Below are 14,679 nucleotides of genomic sequence, written 5' to 3' on the forward strand. Positions count from 1 at the left end.
CTCATTTCCCAGCCTCCCTTGCTGCTAGAGCACAAGCATGTGTGTGTCTTGGGCTCTGCCAATTAGGGGCACCCACGTAGGATCCGGATTCCAAGAAGAGAAAAGTAAAAAGTAAAGAAGCGCATGCTCCCAGAATGATCTTATGCTGGTGGAGGCTAGATAACCTGGCATGTTGGAGGCCTGTAATGTGGTATGAAGCGGTGGTGACACTGGAGTGTCGCCGTGAGATTGGACATATTCCTGATTATATAGCGTCTGGACCTACATAAACTGGCCAGATAGATTATTTTGTTTGTGACTAAGAGCTCTGAGTAACACAAGGGTGTTACGCTCTGCTAGTTAAGAGCATAAATTTCAGAAACAGCAACTTAAAATCAAATCCTGGCCTTGTAACTTGAGAAAGTATAACTGTAAACTTGAGACAATTTCTTAGACTATCTCAGCTGTAATTTGTCTTAAAATAGGGGACACTGATAACTCCAATACTTCGGCCACCTGATGCAAAGAACTGACTCATTGGAAAAGACCCTGATGCTGGGAAAGATTGAAGGCAGGAGGAGAAGGGGACAACAGAGGATGAGATGGTTGGATGGCATCACCGATACAATGGACATGAGTTTGAGCAAGCTCTAGGGAGTTGGTGATGGACAGGGAAGCCTGGTGTGCTGCAGTCCATGGGGTCGCAAAGAGTTGGACACAACTGAGCGACTGAACTCAACTGAACTGATAACCTCACAGGTGTCGCTACTGTAAAGAACCCTCTGCCAATACAGGATACATAAGAGACATGGGTTAAATCCCTAGGTCAGGATGAGCTCCTGTAGGAGGGCATGGCAATCCACTCCAGTATTCTTGCCTGGAGAATCCCCAAGGACAGAGGAGCCTGGTGGGCTACAGTCTATAGGGTCACAAAGAGTTGGACACGACTGAAGCGACTTAGCACACACGCACACCTCACAGAGTGTAATGAGAATTACATAAGAAGACACACCTAAACAATTAGCACAATTAAATAATGGTTATCATTATTCCTGGATAATAGCCCTAGTCATTTCTTACGACCTCAGAAAATTCCTACATCTATCAGGAGTCTTGGCAGCAAGTGAGAGAAACTTAATTCAAACTGGCTTAGGCAAAAAAATAAGCAGTTTATTCACTCATGTAATGAAAAGTTCAGAAGGTAGCTGGGCTTGAGGTACAGCTGGATGTGGACACCCAGGTCACGTCACCAGGATTCTGTCCCTGTCCCTCAGCCTGCTTCCGTTGTGTGGACTTCATCTTTAGGCGGGCTTAGGTTTGACACAGCACTGAGAGAGTCATTTCCTAGGCAGGCTGATAAGTCTAGGGGTCCCCAGGGAGAGAGGAGTCTGGAATTCTCAAGGAGGAAGAAAGTACAAACTCTTTTCCTTCTCTACATTCCTTAGGATTATATAACAACAATGTATTCTGCCTGAGGACAGTTTCTGGATTAAACCTTCTGGCTAATTCTGTTATCTTAAAATGTAAATTATGGGAGTAGGTCTGGTGAGGTCTTTACAACCTCCAGACATTCTTTGGATTTACTGGAGAGTATATAACTTCGTTGCTTACACTAACAAGCGGGTACTCCTTCTACCCCCTTCTGATGCCTATGTCAGAAGCTTTCTCTATCTCCTTTATACTTTAATAAAACTTTATTACACAAAAGCGCTGAGCGATCAAGCCTCGTCTCTGGCCCCGGATTGAATTCTTCTCCTCCGGGGGCCAAGAATCCCGGTGTCGTGATTCAACAACCTTTTAGCACCCCCTCTAAACTGGCAGCCTTAGTTCAGTTCAGTTGCTCAGTCACATCCAACTCTTTGCGACCCCATGGACCGCAGCACGCCAAGCTTCCCTGTCCATCACCTACCAGCTTAGCAACGAATGAAAAAAAATCCTCTCTTTCCTACTAGTTCCAGCCGATAACACCCAAGGACTGATGCTAATTGGCTCTAGGGATCAACTTTGGTCACTTGTTTACCCCTGAATCAATCATACATGGTCAGGAGGTCAGCCACCCAGTAACCCAGGCTGGTTCACATTTCCACCTGTAAAACCAAAGGGTGAGTTAAACCCGATCTAAACCACAGAGGCTGAGAACTTCTGAGAACTTGTGAGGGTAGTTCCCTAAAAGAAAGTGAAAGTGCTGTAACTGACGAGATAGCCCATGCTACAGAGCACAGTATCCATACTGATTCACTTCCTTGTACAGTGGAAACCAACACAGCCTTGTAAAGCAATTATACTCCAATTTTTTAAAAAAAAAACAACTGATGCTTGCAATAGCCATCTAATTTTTTTATTTTCACTAATTCAATAATAAGAATATCAGTTTTCTGTTTACCAAAATGGGATATCAGTCATCTACCCATCTATTCACCTGTGGTTCACCATCGTGAATCCCTCTTCATTAGGTGTCTGTTTTTTTTTGGTTCCCGTGGTTATGAGTTTTTCATGGGGGCTAAAGAGTGACAGCAAGCACACATTGATCTGCTTCAGAGATGACTTAGCCTGGTAGGTTATGCCCAGTCAGTCAGCACTGCTTATCCCCTATTTATTGGCATCCATGAAATCTGGCATCAAGAAGTACATTTAGCACAAAGAAGATAAGATATATGGCTGTCACGGTTTATTCACCACATTCTGCTGCTGTATATAAACCCCAGTACAATTCCAAATGATTGATCTAGCCCTTCCATTTACAAACAAGGCAAGAAAAAAGATGAGAAGGCAATGAAAAAATGTAAAGAATTGCCACCCTCAACCCAAGTGAGAAGGCTTGCTTGACATTGCCAATTTATCATATATCTTGATCGAAGGCATCCAGTATTTGAGGCAGCCCTTGAAAGAGGTTAGCCAAAGCTGGGACCCCAGACTTCCAAATCACAAAACTAGGGGAAAGGAGGAAGGGAAATAGGAGATGCTCAGATTTCTCTCTTGAGCATCTGGAGAGCTGTGTCTGGAGTGTCGGGGGGAAAAGTCATGGGCTGGATAGTAGCCCCCAAAATATGTGTCCACCCAGAACCTCAGAGTGTGACCTTATTTAGAAGAAGGGTCTTTGCGGATATAATTACATGAAGGATCACAAGGTGAGATCAGATGCTCCCTGCGTCCAATGACCAGTGTCCTTAGAAGAGAAAGAGTGATTTAAGACACAAAGGCACACTGAGAGGAAGGTTACGAGAAGATGGAGACGGAGACTGAAGTTACATTGCCAAGGAGCTCTACAAGCTGCTGGAAGCTGGAGGAGGCCAAGAAGAACTGTCTCCTGGAGCCTCCTGACTCCTTGATTTTAGATTTCTGCCCTATGCAATTTGGGGAGATGAATTCTAAGTTACCAAGTCTGTGGTAGCTTTTTGGCAGCAGCAGCTAGGAAACTGATATAACAAGATAGGGGGCTTCACTGGTGGTCCACTGAAGAATCCATCTTGCAGTACAGAGGACATGGGTTTGATCCCTGGTTGGGGAACCAGGATCCAACATGCTGGGGAGCAACTAACCCTGTGTGCCACAACTAAAGAGTCCATGTGAAGCAATGAAAGGTCCCACGAGCCACAGCTAAGACCTGACACCACTAAATAAATTAATTTTTTTTAAAAAAAGATAGGAGAAACAAACTTGCCTTCACATCCTCAAGCCCAAGGTGAAGCCTAGTGTTAGCAGCTTCTCAGCAGCCATCATCGGTGGAGGGCCTGGTGATCAGTAGATTTGTCAGGGGCACTAAAGATTCTGGCCTCTGTGATTGATGGTTCCCTAAGAGAAACTGAGGGATTGTTAGAAAGAAAAGGAATTCTTGGCAGGTAAAAATTTGAAAAAATGAAAAACGCCACAATTAATTAAAGGCCTGGTATGAAATAGTTAAATATGGATTTTTTAAAAAATAAGTGTTGTTGAAGGAAAGTAGTTCGTCAATAAATTGCTGTTTAAAATTAGCAATCGGATATGTTGCCAGAGTGCTGCTGGCGTCCTATACATGGCAGTTAGATCATGTGTAAATGTGTCATTATAAAGAGACAAAAGGTGGAGTATTTTTCCTTACATGGGTGAAGTAAAGTCGCTCAGTCGTGTCCGACTCTTGTGACCCCATGGACTGTAGCCTACCAGGCTCCTCTGTCCATGGGATTTTCCAGGCAAGAATACTGGAGTGGGGTGCCATTTCCTTCTCCACCTTACATGGGTAACTATTTCTAAATGAGCTTTGTTTGTACTGCCTCACAAGCTTAAGCTTCAGTGTGGGCAGTAATGACATTAATTTAGGCGGTAATAATACAGATTATACTTATTAGAATATGAGCTTTGAGTTCTCAGTTATAAGGCAGAAAAGGGTTCAGGAGTCATTCAGACCAATTCAGGGCATAGTTATAGCCCCCAAAGCTAGTAGAGTATTGGATCATACAAGAGAGAAAAGAAATACAAGGGAAATAGTTGTACTGCTGCCTGTTCTAGTTTCTATAACTCAAGGAAAGACATAAGAGAAGAAGGAAGTCTAAGGAGCATTGTATTGATGAAGTCCTGTGAACAAATATTTTTTGAGCTCCCACGATGTTTGAGCCCCTGGTCTCAGGATGCAAAGATTATTAAGACATGGTCCTCAACTTCACAGCCTAAAGAGAGAGAGAGAGAAATAGCCGTGATAAGGCAGCTCACCAAGTACAAGACAGAGATACACGGAGAACACCAGGAGATCACAGAGGAGGCCAGCTGGACCCACAGGGCGGAGCTGAGAGCAAAGCAGACAGAGGGCAACAGGCGCTCGGGCAGTGATGGTGCTGTTGTTGTCTGTGTTCAGGAGTGAGGGGGCCCAGTCTGAAAGGCAAGACAGTGGAGGGGAGACATGGGGAACTAAGGGAAAATGATCTCGCTGAAAGGCTGGCGCTAGAGGATGGTGGGGACTTGCCTAGAGGTCCAGAGACTAAGACCCCACACTCCCAATGCTGGGGGCCCAGGTTCGATCCCTGGTCAGGGAACTAGGTCCCACATGCTGCAGCTAGGACCCAGCACAGCCAAATAAATTAATAAAAGGATGATGAACAGGGTGGGGAGGAGGAAATGAGGGCAGTTATGAGTATCAATAGGTTTTAGGTAAAGTTTAGAAGGATAAGGAAGATTATTCCTGGCATACTCAATTTGCTGAAATTGAAGTTTGTTTTTTTTTAACCTTGGGCTGTGTTGAGAATGTGATGAACACTCTGGACGTTTTACCTCTTAAAAATGCACATTACCCAGATTCTTACCTAGAATTTTAGTTTCCCAGGCTTCGAATTCCAACCATGGGCTCTGGAGAGAGAACCTGCAATCCACCCAGAAGAGACCCGTCATTTGCTGAGAGGAAGGGGTCAGGGGCTTGCAGGTTTGGAATCAACCCTGAGGGCAAAGGAGATGGCCCTACTCAGAAACCAGCAAAAGATGAGTCGAAACACAAGCGATTAATACACATTTCAGGGCTTCCGTGGTGGTCTAATGGTTAAGAATCTGCCTGTCAATGCAGGGGATATGAGTTCGATCCCTGGTCCTGGAAGATCCCACATGCCGAGGAGCAACTAAGCCCATGTGCCACAACTACTGAAACCCACGCGCTTAGAGCCTGTGCTCCACAACCAGAGAAACCTCCGCAATGAGAAGTCCAAGCAACACAACCTCCTTGCCACAACTAGAGCAAGCCCTTATGCAGCAATGAAGACCCCATGCAGCCAAAAATAAATAAAATAAATCTTAAAAAGAAAAACACATTCCAGACTGAGTGGGGAGGAAGAGAGGCCATGAGGAGACTGACAAGCTGGAGGGGGTGCTCTGTGAGCTGGAAAGGAAGCTGCCTCCAGTCTTGCTGGGAAAATTCCCAGCACGCACTCCCCTGCCAGAGGTGGGCACACCGTCCGCTCTTTGGAGCTGCTCTAAATTGCCCTGATTCCCCTCTTGGCCCATTTGTGCTTCCATTGAACGTCTGCACCTCCTACTTCTCCCTCAACATTCAAACTTGCTCAAGCCTCTCCCATAATTGAAAGCAAAACAACAGCAATGAGGATTTCCTGGAGGTCTACTGGTTAAGACTCCACCTTTCAGTGCTGGGGGAGTGGGTTCAATCCCTGGTTGGGGTGGCGGAGATGAGACTAAGATCCCATGTGCTGTGGGTTGCAGCCAAAAAGTTAACAACAACAACAACAACAACAAATGAATTCTTCCTTCAAGGGCAAGGTTGCAAATAGAATTCAAGCTCACCTGTCATAGAAAGTTTTGAAACAGACACAAATGCATAGAAGGCTTTTCAAATCACCTGGCTGGGCAAATAGATCACTCAATAAAAGATGTAGAGATTCCTGGGTAGACATGTGGGAGAAAAGATAAGTTGGACCTTTCACACTGTAGAGCAAAACAAATCCCAGAAATATCAAATATTTATATGTGAAAAAAATGAAAACTTAAACATACCAGAAGGAAATGTAAGACAATTTATTTTGGTACTCTCAGAATGGGCAAAGATTGCTTAAGGATAACGTAACATCCAGAAGCCCTAAAATAAAACATTGATACATTGGACTATATTAAAGAAAATTTCTTCATAAAAGACTCAGTCAGAAGACAAATGAATATTTGCAACTCACATCAAAAAGCCTTATTTTAGCGTTTGAATAACTGATAAAAGTCCATAAGAAAATTTCAAACAAGAAAAAATTATCAGTGAGCAAAGGATATGAACCCATGAGTTCAAAACCTACCCATAACCTACGGGTTATGCTTGATCTAAGCCTAAGAAACAAAATAGTTCTTAAATACATGAAAAGAAATGGAAATTAAAACTACAGTGAGAAATCACTTTTCAGCTAACTGATTAGCAAAAGTTAAAAATACCCTGTGTTGGCAAGGCAGGTGGGAAATTCATTCTCTCATACATCCTTGGGAAGAATGGAATTTAATGTGGTCTTTTTGGTAATTTGTCAACATTTGTAAAAATTGCATACCACAGAACCTTAATTCTACTGCTAGAAATTTATTCTACAAGTATGCTCACATAAGTGTAGAATGACAAGTCATTTTCAATTGAGCATTGTTTATAATAGCAAGAAATTAATGTCCATGGAGGATTGGTTATAAATAAATTGTTGCCTTCATTCTATGGAGCATAAGGCTGTTGTTTAAAAGATTCCGTCAGTTCTGTATATTCTGACATGGAACCATCTCCAAGAGATATTAAGTGAAAATACTAAGGAGCATAATGGTAGACTACAAAAAAAAAAAAAAGGAAAGAAGGAAGAAAAGGAGGGAGGAAAATGTCCATATGTGTGTATATGTCTGTGTGTGTGTGTGTGTGTGTGTGTTATTTAGGATGTCTCTGTAAGGGTAATCAAGGAACCCATAATAGTGTTGCTTCTGGGTCTCTAGAGAAGAAACTTTAATAACCGGGGAACTACAGTGTGAAAGATTTATTTTTTACTACATATTTTTATACTTTTCAATTTTATAATTTTTTAATTATAATAAAAATAGAAACTCATATATCCTTAGTAGATGAGCCCTGTACTCTCATGAAACTTTCATACTGTTCAAATAAAAATAAACCTGCTTCAATTTGCCATCCCTAATTAGCCCATTAAAATTGTTGTCATTAGGATTTTCAGTGACCTTTTTGAAACTAAATCTAATGGTCTTTTTCAACTTTTCTGCAGTTTTGGAGTGATGACTCCCTTCTTGAACCCCTTTCCCTTCTGTGACCCCACTCTGTAGATTTGTCTCCTACAGGTTACGCTTGGTCTAAGTCTCTTTATAGTATTAGTCAATAGTCTTGTTAGCAAAGGGCAGAAATCCAAGTCTGACTACGAGAGTTTTGTTGGAGAAACCCTGAGCCATTCGTAGGCTGGAAGACGGTAAACACAGGGCTCAGGAAAGGCAAGGAGGCTCTGGGCTTCCTGGGTCACTGGAACCTGAAACTCCAGCCCTTAGGACTGGTTCTGCTGTCCTTTGGGGACGGGGGAGTACACTGTGTGGCAAATGGAATCTTAGTTCCCTGACCAGGGATCAAACACACGCCCGCTGCATTGGACGCGTGGAGTCGCAACCCCTGGACCACCAGGAAAGTCCCCAGACTGGTTGTGTTCTCAATCTGCTCCCCTTTGAGTTTCTGTGTCATCAGTCTCAGTCCCTGCAGGTTAATCTTCTCCACGTGGTGGAGAGCGCAGCTGCTGAACTTGACTTTTACAGTTTCAACCTCACCAGGGAGACTGGCTCTTTTTTCATTTGGGCGTGAAAATTCCCGGGGAGTTCAACCTGGCCCTCCTTCGGCTGTCCTCGGGCCCTGGTTACTGCGTGCCCCATCCACGCTGCTGGCCCATGCCCTGGGCTATGGCCCTTGCGCTTGTCAACCCCTTCCCCTCCCAGGACTCCAAGACCTGAGCCAGCAGCCTGTTGGAGCGTGCTGCAGGGCGCTGGGCTTCGCGTGGGCAGGATACCGCCCCTCTGCCAGTATTAGCTCCCTGACTCCACCCTCCCACAGGGCTCTGAGCTTGTCCCCAGATGTCCCCTGGGCATCAACAGCACCCCCAGAAACTGACCACAGGGGTGCTCAAAAATGGGGTGTCAGCACAGTGGATCCACATAGAAAGATGACCTCTTTCTCCTGGGGTTCACCAGCAGACTGCCAGCCCTGGCCAGAGAGAGGGCTTCATGTCTCAGGGTGAGATGAAGGAGCAGAAGTCTTGCCTTCCTGGCAGCAGGTCATTTGAGCTTCTTTGGGGCAGGGTGAGCCCTGGTATCTGGATCCTGATATTTGGAACTCAGCATCTGCCCTTCTGAGAGTCTGTGCTGGGAATGAAGGGGTGAGTCAGCTCTTCACCCTCTGCCTGGGGACAGGGCAATCTAGGTACACCCTGCTCTGTCCCGAGGTCAGGGTATGTGAGTGCTCCAGCTGTGTATTGAGTGTTTTATTTGTTAAAAAAAAAAAATTCCATAGGAGAACTTAGGCTTGGCATGGGTCAGCTCAGCCGCCCACCCTTGGGTCAATGAACTGTGGCTGAACAGAAGAGGCATTCTTGTTCTGGTTTTGGATGGGGGCCCACCAGGCTTCTCTAGTGGCTCAGATGGTAAAGAAGCTGACCGCTAATGCAGGAGACCCAAGTTTGATCCCTGGGTCAGGAAGATCCCCTGGAGAAGGAAACGGCTACCCACTCCAGTATTCTTGCCTGGAGAATCCCATGGACAGAGGAGCCTGGTGGGCTATGGTCTGTGGTGTCGCAAAAATTCAGACACGACTGAGCAACTAACACTTTCGCTTTCTTTCCCCTGCTTGCCAGCCGTCTCCACTTAGAAGTTCCACAGGTGTCTCAAACCCATGACCAACACAGACTTTTATTATCCACTTGAATTCTTTGAGAGAACACGTGAGGATCCCGTCTGCAGCCGCAGAGTTCCAGCCTCTTCTCCTAGACCGTTGTCTCTCTCTGTGGACGGCACCACCGTCAATGAAGTCGCTCAACCCAGAGCCCGGGAGCCATTCTTGACCTCGGTTATGGATATAATGCCATAGAAATGACCTCTATAATATGCAAACTTGATTCTATCCCTGCCCTACTTAAATCTTTCAATGACTCCACAGCCTTCAGATTAACGCACCATCTCTTCTGATGGGCTCATTGTTGAGGGGAAGACAAGGGGTATCTGTGCCTTCCTCCTCACCTGCGTTTGTGCCACTCTTCTCACACACGCGCACACGCGCACACAGGCACGCACACACGTACTCGCGCACGCACACACATGCACGCGCACGCACGTACACACAGCGCCCTCTGCCCACTGAACAGCCTGGACGCTCCAGGAGGTACCGCCTCTGCCCCGGATGCCCCATAGCTGATGCTGTGCTGATGCTGTGTTGCCCTGGGTCTAATATTGGCAGGTTCTTCTCAGCTCTTTTTCAACAGCACTGAGTCTTTGTACCTGCTTCTGTCAACAGAGAAGCTTTGAGGTAGCAAGTACATGAACTCGGATAAAGACAGCCGTTACTATGATTTATACTCTGGTTTATTTTGATGACAGAAACCCCTCTTGAATGAAACACTGTCATGTTTTAAAATCTTGCAAACTTGAACATCCAGCCTTACAATGTCTTCTAGCTCCATAGTTGACACAGCTTCCCCAGCCAGCGGGTCCCTCCCTGTCTTTCTCCCATAGTTCTTTGTACTTTTAGGAGCTGTTCGATTATTTGGTCCCCTCCCTACCCATCACTTTGCTGACAAAGGTCCAGACAGTCAAGGCTATGGTTTTTCCAGACGGATGTGAGAGTTGGACCATAAAGGAGGCTGAGTGCCAAAGAATTGATGCTTTTGAACTGTGGTGCTGGAGAAGACTCTTGAGAGTCCCTTGAACTGCAAGAAGATCCAACCAGTCCATCCTAAAGGAGATCAGTCCTGGGTGTTCATTGAAAGGACTGATGCTGCAACTGAAGCTCCAATACTTTGGCCACCTGATGCAAAAAACTGACTCATTTGAAAAGACCCTTATGCTGGAAAAAGATTGAAGGCAGGAGGAAAAGGGGGTGACAGAGGATGAGATAGTTGGATGGCATCATTGACACAACAGACATGAGTTTGAGCAAATTCCAAAAGGCAGTGAAGGACAGGGAAGCCTGGTGTGCTGCAGTCCATGGGGTCGCAAAGAGTCAGACACAACTGAGCGACTGAACAACTATACCCAGATTGTGAATTCTGTGAAGGAAATAGCCTATATTTCTTATTAGTATTATTGCTAGGGTCTAGCTGAAATATAATAGATACACAGTAAAGTTTGTGGGAAAGAGAGGGTTGGGTGGAAGGATAGATGGACAGATGCATTAAAACATGAGAAAAGAATATCTTTGCTTCCTAAATGATAGCAAGTAAAAGCAGCTTTTTCCGGAGTGAAGTAGAGATGGAAATGTTAGATCTACCACAAGGAGGCACTAGAGTTCCACATGGGTTCCTTCTGCCAAGAAAAGCCAGATCCAAGTATCTTGACCCAGGCTGATGCCTTCTGACAGATGTCTGATGAAGCCAAAATGGGCCAGGAGGGATTGTTTGAAATGAGGACTGTGGGGGAAATTAATGCAAAGTGATTACAGCACTGCTATGGCAAAGAGGGAAGATCGCGTTAAAAGGACTCTGACACAGAAGGACTCCCCTCACCTTTGGAAAACATCCCCCACCTCCCACTGAAGCCATATCAGATGTTCTTGCCTCTCCCATTTTCCTCCTCCACTAATTAAGCAAAACACTCCGGCTCATGATACAGCAATTTCATTCTACTGCCATGATATTTCCCTGTTGAATCCTCTCTTCCTCACTCAGTGTGAATGAGGAAAATAGAACTGTCACAAATATTATCACCATTTCTCCCCTTTTCTTCCTAAGAGGTCACTGAGATGTTCACCCCAGACCGTAGAACCCTGGATTTCTGTGTAGGCTGGCAAAATAAAAGAAAAAGAAATCCTTTTAAATTTCAAGTATATATCTCTAACTCCTGTGAGGGACTGGGAAACGTCACCATGGAAACCAGAGCATGCCTGTAACCATGGAGACCCATTTAAACCAGCTGGGCCATTACCGTCTAGAAGCCGGTAGGGCTTTGACTGTTAGAAGGACAGTTAATATGGTTGGATGATTTCAGTTTAGGTAAGTGTTTTACAGACATTTAAGTAATTTCTGGGTAGTCTTTTTCCATCTATTAATGTATCCATCCATCCGTGCATCCATCCTTCCAGGCAACCCTCTCCGTCCTACAAACTTTACCATCTACCTATCATATTTTAGCTAGGCCCCAGAAATAACACTAATAAGGAATATATACTGTTTCCTTCACAGAAGTGGAAATCTGGGTATAGGGAGGGGATAATTGTCCCCTAAGAGTGGTCTAAGAGTGACAGGGAGCCACTGTCTCTCTCCCTCAAATGTGGCTTTTTGAGAGGATTTCCTCTGTTAGGCTTTCTTATTTTTTCCAAAGTCGTGCCCACTTCAGTGGAACTGTGGAGTCTTAACCACTGGCTCATCAGGGAAGTCCCTCCACCAATTTCTGGTGGATCTCCCGCATATTTTTCCCTCACCCTCCTGAGCCATCACTTTATCAGCAAGCAAACATTAATCACCTTGGTGTGCCAGGCACTGCTGGATCCACCATGTATATATCCCAGACAAGCGGTCACGTCTGCTTTAAAGTTGAGCCAAGTCCTTGAATAAAGGATGCGTTTACCAAAGAGCTTCGACACCACTGTTGGAGAAGGAAATGGCAACCCACTCCAGGATTCTTGCCTGGAGAGTCCCATGGACAGAGGAGCCTGGTGGGCTACAGTCCATGGAGTCACAAAGAGCCGGACACGACCGCGTGACTAACACACACAGACACACCAGTGTTAGTCGTTCAGTTGCGTCCGACTCTTTGCGACCCCAGGGACTGTAGCCTGCCAGGCTCCTCTGTCCATGGGACTCTCCAGGCAAGAATCCTGAAGTGGGTTGCCATCTGCTTTTCCAGGGGGGATCGTCCCGATCCAGGAATCGAAACCTTTAGTCCCTTGCATTGCAGGCAGACTCTTTGCCATCTGAGCCACAGACTTTGACTTTGTGTCTCCAGGAAGAGAGTTGTGAACTAGCCTATTTTCATGTTGGAGGAAACTGTCACTAGCCAGTGTCATAGCCGCGCTTCGCACAGTACATAAACATTCTGTTTATCCGTTTCTTTTGTTCTTTCCCTGTGTGTGTTACAACCCCATTATCACCCCTGCAACCACAGCTTCGAAGGCCTGATGACAGTTTGGTTTGTTAGCTGCCTTGTAGCATGTTTTTCACACCAGGGGGTTAAAAGGTGGAGCACTGCAGTCACATCCCTCGTGTCTGCCACTCACCAGCGTGTGACCCGAGGCAAATGCCTGGAACTTTCTAAACCACAAGTGTGCATCTAGAAAAGGGAAGTAAAACCCTGTCTTATAGGTTGCATGTATGTGCTAAGTCGCTTCAGTCGTGTCCAACTCTTTGCAACCCTACAGACCGTAGCCCACCAGGCTCCTCTGTCAGTGGGATTCTCCAGGCAAGAATACTGGAGTGGGTTGCCATGCCCTCCTCCAGGGAATCTTCCCGATGCAGGGATCAAACCCAGCTCTCTTAAGTCTCTCCTGCATTGGCAGGTGGGTTCTTTACCAGCTGCGCCACCTGGGAAGCCCCTATTACAGCTTCTTCAGTGATAACGTCACACAGCTGGGAAGATTTACACAGCTGGCAAGCTTCATCTTCTGGTCTTATCTGTATCCCACAGTATAATTCAGCAATCTTTCATATTCTTTTTTTTAATATAATTTTATGTATTTATTTGGCTGCTCTGGGTCTTAGTTGTAGCATGTGGGATCTAGCTCCCTGACCAGGGCTCTAACCTGGGCCCCCTGCACTGGGAGCTCAGAGTCTTAGCCACTGGACCACCAGGGAAGTCCCAGTCTTTCATATTCTTACTCCCTTCTATTTTGCTTAACAGCTGGCCCAAATCTTTACAGCCTCCAGCTTGCATGTGAAACCCTCTAACTCCACAGAGAATGGGGGTGCCGAAGACAGTAACAACAATAGCTGTTATACGGAGTCGGTTCTATGCCCAGGCTGTTCTAAGCCCTTTGCAGATTCTAACTTATTTAATTCTTACAATGATGCAGGGACATCCCTGGTGGCCCAGTTGTTAACACTCTACCTTCCAATGCAGGGGGTGCCGGTTCAATCCCTGGTATCAGGAAGCTAAGATTCCACGTGCCTCGAAGCTAAAACAAACAAACAAACAAACAAACAGAACATAACAGAAACAATGTTGTAAAAAAAATTCAATAAAGACTTAAAATGGTCCACATCAAAGAAGTGCACCGTCTTACAACGGTGCATTGTGGAGTATTATCATCTCCGCTGTACAGATGAGAAATGGAGACACAGAGGGTTCCAGTAAATCTCTCAAGGACATAAGCTGGTCAGTGGCAGAAAGAGAATGTGGACCCCACTGTGCCTCTGGAGGCTGCATCACTGTGAGATGGTCCTGTGTGCGTGTGTGCTCACTCATGTCTGACTCTTTGCAGCCCCGTGGACTGTAGCCCACCAGGCTCCTCTGCCCATAGAATTCTTCAGGCAAGAATACTGGGGTGGGTAGCCACTTCCTCCTCCAGGGGATCTTCCTGACCCAGGGATCGAACCCTCATCTTCTGCTGATCCTGCCTTGCAGGTGGATTCTTCACTGCTGAGCCACCACCGCCCTCCCTCAAATGAGATGTTTCCTAGCTCACTTAGTGTAGAGTCCACGGGCACAGTCTCCCTCAAACATCTCTCGTTGAACCCCTGCACGTGCCACTGCTTGCAGGCTTATTCATCAGCACCTGTCCCCAAGCCCTTCCTCTGTGGTTTGAAGGGTCAGCCTTCCTCCAGCCCACCACTGCACCCTACCTCCAGCCCCCCAATCCCTTCAAATTCCTTCACACCTCAATTATCCCCTTCTTTCCTGATCCTCCTCTCATCTGGCATTTTTCTCTCAACATACAAGCAGGTCCAAATCTATTTTCTCCTATTTAAAAAAAAAAATCTTTTTTTTTCTTCCTGGTGGTCCAGTGGTTAAGACTGCACTCCCAACGCAGCAGGGGCCATGGGTTCAATCCCTGGTTGAGGAAGATCCCACTTGCCATGTGGCACAGCC

Source organism: Ovis canadensis, chromosome 10 (genome assembly GCF_042477335.2).
Source record: "Ovis canadensis isolate MfBH-ARS-UI-01 breed Bighorn chromosome 10, ARS-UI_OviCan_v2, whole genome shotgun sequence".
In the NCBI taxonomy this organism is placed as follows: domain Eukaryota; kingdom Metazoa; phylum Chordata; class Mammalia; order Artiodactyla; family Bovidae; genus Ovis; species Ovis canadensis.